The following is a 10,833-nucleotide window of genomic DNA, read 5'->3' as shown; positions in this document are numbered from 1 at the left end:
AGGAATCCTTGCCACCTTTGGAGTGTTATATATTCTCACCATAAGTTTCTATAACACATTATAGAAAATTATCAAATAAAATATAGTATACATATATGCATAATCATTGATTTAACAAAAATATATGACATTCCCGATATAGGCAATAGACGTACCCAACAAATTTTTTTTTAATGTGTGGTCTAAGATATTTTTTTCATCTTTTTAAATAAATCAATTAAAAAAAATAGAAAGTAAGCTTTTATTAACAATTTCCTATAATTCCCAAATAAGGATCATAAGAGAAAAAAAAAAAATTTCTAGACGTTCAAAAAAAATTTGTTAGCCATAGCCAATTAAGAGCAGCCTCATAGCCCAGAAAAAAGAGTGTTCATCAGATTTTGATTCTGTTAACTAGACAATTTGCTTGAGGTTTTTGGGGTCCTAGTATGGTTTGTTAGCAATCTTCGATTGAAACAAATTTAACTCAATTTCTAAACATATTTTGAAATTAAAAAACAAAAAAAGTGATAAAAAATAAATATTGCCATTGAAAATAATTTTAACAGTATATATAAACACATTATATAATTAAAGAAGTTAACTAGCATTATCACAGTTATTCAGAATTCTGCCCAAAAGTAGAATAAAAAATAAATAAATAATATTAATCAATGGCATGTTTGTAAATAAACAGAGAATCTGCCTCAATGGAAAATTCATAAATATGATAAAGAGATACAGAACTTAAATCTCTTTTCCATACCCTACTCCCGCCAATCTTAACCCAAAAAATTTTTTTTTTCATTTATATATTAAATTTAATTAATAATTAATAGATAAAAAAAGATAACTAAGGAAGGCAATCAATACTTGGCATCGCACACAGCAACACAGTTAAACATGATTCCTTTTCCCCTTTTTTTGTTTTATATATATTAATTACACAAAAAAAAAAAAAAAAAAGAAACATCAAAAAAGGCAACAACCTGACTTTTCAGGTTGCTAACATACAAAGCAGTAACTTTTTGAAAGCTTGGTCGTGTACCAGCAAAAAAAAAAAAAAAAAAAAAAAAAAGGCATTTTTCCTTTTTTTTTAAATAATAAAAAAAGAAGTAACAATCTAACTTTTGTGGTTGCTGGCCGTGTACCAGCAAACTGTAAAAACTTTTTTTTTTTAATTAAATCATATACAGAGGAAGTAAGGTATGGCCGTATGTGAATAAAAAGAGAATCAGATCCCAAACAAGGCAAATCTCATGAGTCAGCAACTAAGCACCTCAATAGTGCTGATCATGTCTCATTTTCTATCAATTAATTTAAACACATTTAAATTAATCAGAAACAAAATAAATAAAAAAAATCTAGAACCTATATAATTAATCTAAATCATATTTACACTTGAATATGCCCAAGATCAACTTAAACTTTTCAAATATATGTACAAACTAGAACACAAAGGCATCATCAAGGCTTTGATACCAATATTAGAAAAAACAGAAAATCATATACTCATACATGATATGTAAAGTGGATGGATCGAATACCTACCTCTTGTAGCGCAGCGGATAAACAACTTCTACCCTCGCATTATTAGTTTGCTGTCCGTAGGAGCAATCACGATCAAATGAACTGCTCATGTTGTCCACACTTCTACCCTCACATTATCAGTTTGCTGACCATAGGAGCAAGCACAATCAAATGAACTGCTCATGTTGTCCACACTCTAAAAGCCCTATTGTCTCTTGTAGCGCAGCGGATAAACAACTTCTACCCTCGCATTGTCAGTTTGCTGACCGTAGGAGCAATCACGATCAAATGAACTGCTCCTGTTGTCCACACTCTAAAAGCCCTATTGTCTCTTGTAGCGATGAAAGAGCAGCCGAATTTTTCTAGAGAGTATATATATACTTCTGCTTTTTTGTGTCTACGTGAAAAAAAAAAAGCATGTTCTATTTTTTTTTTTTTTAAATTTAGTTGGACTACCATAGATTGAAGGAATCCAATTAAAAACACAAACTCTCTAAAATATATCCAACTAGAATATTTAAACTTATTTAAATACTTATAATAATAATTAGATATATTAATTATTATCACGTATTATTAATAGACCGGAGTTAAAAGGGCTAATCATGTACGTACCACACCTTTCCATTAATTCCAACACTAAAGAATGGGTAAGATTAAATGATTGCAGACCCCCTTTTGCCATTATTAATTTCTCCAAAAAATTTATACAAGCTTAGGGTCTTGCAGTGAAACAACCCGAATTTATATTTTCAAAGATTTTTCCAATTAAATTTAATGCACCGACAGCCTGAAAATTCATATTAATATTTTAGTGTGAACACTGTGAGAAAACGAACCGAAAACCGATTGAAAAAGCCGTAAACCAATTAAAAATCGAAGATTTGGGCCGAATCGAACTGGTTCGACCCAAACCATCTAGAATTTTCTTTTTCCTCTATTTCTAGCGCACACCTCACTTCCCCTCCCCTGTTCCTGCGCTTCTTGACTACCGGTGACACCACCTCCGACCACCACTCCTCCTTCACTTCCTCTTTCCTTCTTCTTTCCTTTCTTTTCTTCCCTTTTCTTTTCTTTTCTTCCTTTCTTCTTCTTTGGATCTGCGTCTGCGTCGTGTCCCAGCCGCTCCAGCAGAGGTGATCCACCACCGACACGAGCGCAGCCAGTCGCACCACCTCCGTCGCACTCCAGCGTCGCCTCGCTGCTCCTCCGCACGTGCCATTGCCAGTAGCTCCGCCCTCTGCCAGAGCGCGCAGTGCACGGCAACAGCACGGTCTCCACCTTGTCGCGCCACCACCGTGCCTGCTGCTCCACCATTGCTCCGCCACAACAGCTCGCGCCTCTGCTGCCGCTCCAGCATGCCTCCGACCACCAACAGCCACTGCTATCCGATCCGGCACGAGTGGAAATTTTCGATCTAGCAGAAATTCGACAAAAAAAAATTATATTGGGGTATAAATTAATTTATATACATTTCCGTAAATTAGTTTAATTTTATTCATGATAGTTAATTAAATTTAGTCATTTTAGTTAGTTTAATTTTAATACTTTTAGTTGATTAATTTAATTTTAGTAATATTAGCTAATGAAATTAATTTTATTATTTGTAGTTAATTAAGTAATTGTGAGTAGTTAATAGATTTATAATTTTAGTGTTGATTTAATTAAGGTAGTTTAGATATAATGTTATTGTAATGTATAATTTTAATTGTGTGGTGATGTTGAGATTGATGGAGGATGGAAAATTGGATTGATTGATTGCCCGATGGATGGGCTGTATGGTTTGAAAATATTAGATATATTGTTGATATTTTAACAGGTGGATAGTCCAATTTTTAGGGGAGATGCTGCCGAAATTTCGGTAGAAAATAAAATGAATTTCGGTAGTAAATAAAATTCATTATAGAAATTTAATTATTTTTAGAGAGTAAATTATTGATAGAAATTAAATAGGTTAAGATTAGTAGTGTGATGAATAAATATTTTATCTGATATAATTCTTTTTTTTTTTTTTTTTTCCGATGTCATTCTTACTTTGCTAAGATCGCCCGGGTCCATCTAGTGCTCCTCCAGGACAGAATCAAAGCTAGAGTTTCGCTTTCTATCACTGTGAGTAATAATAAATAATGCATATCAACATGCATTTGCATAGCATTTTTTTACAAACCTTATATATATACATGTATATTTTTATATTATAACTCATATCTATTTTATGCTGCATAATTGTAAATTTGGTGTTGTACATTGAAAGAATTGTTTGAATAATTGTGCTGTGCATATATTGTGATTTGTTTGTGTGGAATTGGGATGAAGTGGGTCACCATGGGACTGTGAGACCGTACCGTTATATGGATCCAATATGATTATCGTTAGCCGGGTAAATGGGAGATCGGCGCCCCCGTGTGCACCTACCGTTACCGTTACCGTTAACCACGGGTTGGCTTCTCGTCGTTGCGCACCGGACAGTCTAGATTTGATTGCAGCCCGCAGGGTAGCCTCCTGTTGTAAGCGCTTGATGATCTAGATTGGATGGAGACCACCGGGTTGCCTCCTGTTGGTATGAAAAAGAAAAGAGAGGATGTAAAGACCATGAGAGGGCTGGTCAAGTGAGGATTAGACCGGTCGGCCAGTATGGGGGATCGGCTCCCTGGTGCACATGTGAGAGGATGAGCCATGTGGAAGGACGGCTCATCGGGGGTTCGGTGACTCCACTGACTAATTTCCACGTGATGTGATTATTTGAAGTTGATATTGTTTGTGGGTGCTGATGTTATGCCATATGATTGACTATTGTGTGTTCATTCAGTTTATTAGGGCGCATTTCGCGTGACTGTATGTGGTGTGTATTATTTATTATTATTCACTGAGTTGTAAAACTCACCCCCTTCTCCCCAAACTTCTCAGGTAGTAGGAAGTTGCTGATCCAACGGAAGCTCTGCAATCTTCTCCGCAGAGTTATAAATGTAAACTTTATATTTCTGTTATTTAAATTTAGATGTATTAATTATTCTATTATCAGATTATTATTGAACTCCGCAGTTATAGGATTGTGTATTTTAATTGGGCTTGCCGTATGCGTACTTTTGCAAATGACTTGTTATATATTAGACGCAGGCGTATTAGTATACCCATATTATGCATATGACTTATTATGATTAGGCCCAAACTAAACTTCAATGGAGATATTTAAAATTTGGGCCGGATTGTATAATAATTATATTTAAACCCTAGTGGTATGGGCTTACTGTTCCTGTTAAATGGTGTGGCATGTATAGGTAGAGTAGTTTAGGCTTACTACGGGCCTCGGGGGCCTTAAGCTTACTTGGGCCCTAGTGCCGGTCCGGCCCACGGAGACGGGTCGTGACAAAGGTGGTATCAGAGCATAAGTTTAGAAGTCTAGAGATAACTGCGGAGTTATTTCTGTCACGTCTTGATATAGTATCATTTGCCTCTTACATTTCAGCGTGATTACCGTTAGAGTCATATTTTAAGCTAGGCTGATAAATATAATTGATCTTAATAGAATTGGTCTTGTTATGTTCTGATAAATTTTGTTTATACTTTAAATTTCAGCATGGTGAATAATAGGAGAAGAGCATCCGATAATGCGGAGCAAGAAGCTCTAGATGAGGCCTCTTCCAGACGTTTAGTTCCTGCTAGACGAAGAAGGGGTAGACCTGCAAGACGTGAAATCAATCAAGATGCAGAAGAGCAGGAAAATCTAAATGAGGAAGTTGCAGCTGAAAATCCCCCTGGAATAGATACACTAATGATTGGACTTCAGCGAGCTATAACAGCAATGAATGACATGTTGATACAACAACAGCAGTTCTTTCAGACTCAGCAGCAACAGCAACAGATGCAACCACCTATGCCCGATCCAGCAGCGCAACCATTTCAGCCGGTTCCACCTCCTACTGTTTCGAGGGCTGCTAATGATAGCCTTTATGACAGGTTCATTCGTTACAAACCACCTAAGTTTACAGGCACTGAAGACGCTCATTCCTTTCTAGCCAGAATCAGAGAGTTCTGCATTGAGTTGGGTTGTGATGATGAGAGATCCATCATATTTGCAGGCCGCAGAATGGAGGGTGTGGCTGAAATATGGTTTAGAGATTATGTCCTGCCTGTTGTTAATGGGATGATCTGGCAACAATTTTCTTCTCTCTTTATTGACCGCTTCATACCAGAAGGAACTAGGAGGGCAAAGATGAGGGAATTTGAGTCCTTGGTTCAAGGGAATTTGTCTGTGGATGAGTATGCTACCAGATTTATAGAGTTGAGAAGGTATGCTCCGGGGTCTGTACCTGATGAGGGCACAAAGGTATATAGGTTTATCAGCGGGTTGAATGCCATATACGCGACTCTATTCCAGCAGAGGGGGCAAGATTTTAATGCTACGGTAGATTTAGCTAGACAAATGGAGGCCAAATATATTTCTGATGGACTTATCTTAGCCAGAAGGGGTGATAGAGCCGTAGCTCCACTTGAGACTCTAGGCGTACCAGGGATGAGTGGATCCTTCGTAATGGGTGCTTAGTCTTCGAGTTCTCAACTCTAGGGAAGAGGAAATTTTGGCAGAAGAAAAGATAAAAGGAGGCAGTGGCCAAGAAAGAGTACTCATTCAGGTGGTTCCAGTAGTGGTCACAGTTCAGGTAGCAGCAGACCAAGTGTGACTGTCTGTCGCAGGTGTGGCAAGGCTCATAAAGGAGAGTGCGACCTTGATTCTAACACCTGTTTTAGGTGTCACCAGACGGGGCACTATGCTAGAGACTGTTCATTTCCTCCGTCTCGATATATGCCACCCCAATCTTCCATGGGTAGTGTGTCCAGACCTCCCTTCTCTACACCGTCGGCATCTGGTACTAGACTTATTGGCCAGCAGGGCCGTGGCTCTATTGGTAGGGGCAGAGGCCAGAGTTCGGGACAGAATTTGCATGCCACTGGAGCACAGCCCCGACTCTTCCATTTGACTCCGGGAGATGCTCAGGCATCTAATGCCGTGGTGGCAGGTACTTTCATTATTTGTTCTTTGGAAGCACGAGTATTATTTGACCCTAGTGCCACCCATTCATTTGCATCTCCTAGGTTTGCTATGAAAATAGACAGAGTGCCCAATCAGTTAGACATTCCCTTGTTGATATCGACGCCTTTAAGTGAATCTATTTATACTAATTCAGTCATTTTAAACTGTCCTATTGTTCTTGAAGGCGTAGACTTACCTGCAGATTTAATTATCTTAGATGTGATAGATTTTGATGTGATCTTGGGGATGGATTGTTTAGCAAAGTACGATGCAGAGGTCCATTGTAAAAGGAAAGAGATTGTTTTTAATCTACCAGATGGCAAGAAACTTGTTTATAGAGTGGATAAGAATATAGCTCCTTATAATCTGATTTCTGCAATCAGCGCCAAAAAGTTGTTGAGGAAAGGCTGTCAAGGGTACTTAGCGTTGGTAAAGGACACCACGACAGAAACTCGTAAAGTAGAAAGTATGCCGATCGTGAATGAGTTCATCGATGTGTTTCCAGAAGAATTACCCGGACTTCCTCCAGACAGGGAAATTGAATTCTGTATTGATTTGATTCCTGGCACAAAGCCTATTTCCATGCCACCGTATCGAATGGCACCAGCGGAATTAAAAGAGCTGAAAGAACAGTAGCAAGAATTGTTGGATAAGGGTTTCATCAGACCAAGCACTTCACCTTGGGGTGCTCCAGTCCTGTTTGTGAAGAAAAAGGATGGTTCGCTTCGCCTATGCATTGATTATAGGCAATTGAATAAGGTGACTGTGAAGAACAAATACCCGCTTCCTAGAATTGATGACCTGTTCGATCAATTGTAAGGAGCTACATGTTTCTCTAAGATTGACCTTAGATCTGGTTACCATCAGCTAAAAATCAGAGAACAAGACATTCCTAAAATGGCTTTCAGAACCAGATATGGTCATTATGAATTCCTTGTCATGTCCTTCGGACTCACAAATGCCCCAGCAGCTTTCATGGATCTGATGAACCGTGTCTTCAAGCCATACTTGGACTGGTTTGTGATTGTGTTCATAGATGACATTCTAGTTTATTCTAGAACTGAAACAGATCATATACACCATCTGAGAATTGTGCTACAAACTCTGAGGGAGCATCGGTTGTATGCTAAATTTTCCAAATGTGAATTCTGGCTGGAAAGTGTAAATTTCTTGGGTCATGTGGTATCTAAGGATGGAATCATGGTTGATCCCAAGAAGATTGAGGCAATCATCGATTGGCCGAGGCCGACTACTGTCATTGAAATTCGCAGCTTTCTGGGTTTGGCTGGCTATTATCGCCGTTTTGTGCAAGACTTTTCTCGAATAGCAGCACCATTAACCAGATTGACCCAGAAGAATGCTAAGTTTGTATGGTCCGATTCTTGTGAAGCAAGTTTTCAAAAGTTGAAAGAGTGCTTAACCACAGCTCCGGTATTGGCCTTGCCATCAGGTGATGAAGGATACGTAGTGTTTTGTGATGCATCCAGAGTGGGGTTGGGATGTGTTTTAATGCAGCATGGTCGAGTCATTGCATATGCTTCCAGACAGTTGAAGAGGCATGAACAGAATTATCCCACTCACGATTTGGAAATGGCAGCAATCATTTTCGCACTAAAAATATGGAGGCATTACTTGTATGGTGTATCCTGTGAAATATACACTGATCATAAAAGTCTAAAGTATATTTTTGAGCAGAGAGATCTAAATCTGAGACAGAGGCGCTGGATGGAGTTCCTTAAAGATTATGATTGTACCATTCAGTATCATGCTGGGAAGGCTAATGTAGTAGCAGATGCTCTAAGTCGAAAGTCTTTAGGAAGCTTAGCTCACATTTCGGTTGAAAGAAGGCCATTAATTCGGGAATTGGATGGCATGCTTGATGAAGGCCTTAACTTGGAAATTTCTGCTTCAAACTGTGTGTTGGCTCATTTCAGAATAAGACCAATGCTGCTTGATAGAATTAAAGCCGCCCAAGACAGAGACCTGCAAATGCAAAGAATCGTGCAAGACGTAATTACTGGTGGGTCAGGAGACTTTTTGTTAGACAATGATGGTGTACTAAGGAAGGGTACTCGTGTTTGCGTACCTGATGTCGATAGTCTTAGGATGGAAATCTTAGATGAAGCCCACTATGCTGCTTATAATGTGCATCCGGGTACTACAAAAATGTATTGGGATTTGAAGGAAAATTATTGGTGGGCTGGAATGAAGAAGGATGTAGCAGAATTTGTGTCCAGATGTCTCGCTTGTCAGCAAGTAAAAGCAGAGCATCAAAGACCTTCTGGATTAATGCAACAATTACCGATACCTGAATGGAAATGGGAAAGGATCACTATGGACTTTGTGGTTGGACTACCGAAAACGCCAGGAGGTTATGATTCAATTTGGGTGATAGTGGATCGACTTACCAAGACAGCTCATTTCTTACCAGTGAGATCCTCTTATAATGCTGACAGGTTGGCAAGGTTGTACGTTAAAGAGATAGTGCGCCTTCATGGGGTTCCAGTATCTATCATCTCGGACAGGGGAACGCAGTTCACTTCGAGATTTTGGCAGTCGTTGCAGAAAGCTTTGGGAACCCAGCTTGACTTTAGTACAGCTTTTCATCCGCAGACTGACGGGCAATCTGAGAGGACTATTCAAACACTGGAAGATATGCTTCGGATGTGTGTATTAGATTTTGGAGGATTTTGGGACACGCACTTACCATTAATCGAGTTTGCTTATAATAACAGTTATTAAGCAAGTATTGGCATGGCGCCCTATGAAGCTCTGTATGGCAGAAAATGCAGGTCTCCTATCTGTTGGGGGGAAATAGGCGATAGACAACTGGTAGGGCCTGAGTTGATTCAAATCACATCTGAAAAGGTTCCTATCATTCGGGACAGGATTAAGACAGCATTTGATCGACAGAAGAGCTACGCTGACCCTAAGCACAGAGAGGTGACATTTCAAGTGGGAGATTTGGTCTTTCTGAAGGTATCCCCTATGAAAGGTGTTCTCCGCTTTGGTAAGAAAGGAAAACTAGCTCCGAGGTATATTGGACCGTATCCTATAGTTGCAAGAATTGGAGAAGTGGCTTATCAGTTGGACATGCCTAACGAGTTTTCTCATATACACCCAGTATTTCATATGTCCATGCTACGGAAGTACGTTCCTGATCCATCTCATGTGTTAGAGCCGCAGGAGATTCAGGTGGGTGAAGATTTGACATATGAAGAGATACCGATTAGCATCCTTGATTTTCAGATCCGTAAACTCCGATCGAAAGAAATTCCTATGGTCAAAGTTTTATGGAGAAATCATTCGATGGAAGAGTGCACGTGGGAAGTAGCAGCTGAAATGCAAAGGAATTATCCTCATCTTTTTCCTTCCATGTAAAACGTTTTGTACTAATAGTGATCGACTGTAAATGGTTTCTCTTTTGTTGAGTACGATACTTCTTTGTGCCTCATATATACTATGATCTTTTCTTGCTTGTTTCAAAATTCGAGGACGAATTTTTTATAAGGGGGGAAAACTGAAACAACCCGAATTTATATTTTCAAAGATTTTTCCAATTAAATTTAATGCACCGACAGCCTGGAAATTCATATTAATATTTTAGTGTGAACACTGTGAGAAAACGAACCGAAAACCGATTGAAAAAGCCGTAAACCAATTAAAAATCGAAGATTTGGGCTGAATCGAACCGAATCGAACTGGTTCGACCCAAACCATCTAGAATTTTCTTTTTCCTCTATTTCTAGCGCACACCTCACTTCCCCTCCCCTGTTCCTGCGCTTCTTGACTACCGGTGACACCACCTCCGACCACCACTCCTCCTTCACTTCCTCTTTCCTTCTTCTTTCCTTTCTTTTCTTCCCTTTTCTTTTCTTTTCTTCCTTTCTTCTTCTTTGGATCTGCGTCTGCGTCGTGTCCCAGCCGCTCCAGCAGAGGTGATCCACCACCGACACGAGCGCAGCCAGTCGCACCACCTCCGTCGCACTCCAGCGTCGCCTCGCTGCTCCTCCGCACGTGCCATTGCCAGTAGCTCCGCCCTCTGCCAGAGCGCGCAGTGCACGGCAACAGCACGGTCTCCACCTTGTCGCGCCACCACCGTGCCTGCTGCTCCACCATTGCTCCGCCACAACAGCTCGCGCCTCTGCTGCCGCTCCAGCATGCCTCCGACCACCAACAGCCACTGCTATCCGATCCGGCACGAGTGGAAATTTTCGATCTAGCAGAAATTCGACAAAAAAAAAATTATATTGGGGTATAAATTAATTTATATACATTTCCGTAAATTAGTTTAA

The sequence above is a fragment of the Jatropha curcas genome, chromosome 5, assembly GCF_041381405.1.
Source record: "Jatropha curcas cultivar XTBG-Jc1 chromosome 5, XTBG_Jcur_1.0, whole genome shotgun sequence".
NCBI classification, from domain to species: Eukaryota; Viridiplantae; Streptophyta; class Magnoliopsida; order Malpighiales; family Euphorbiaceae; genus Jatropha; species Jatropha curcas.
The sequence above is the reverse complement of the archived record's forward strand: the minus strand, read 5'-3'. Positions refer to the sequence as shown.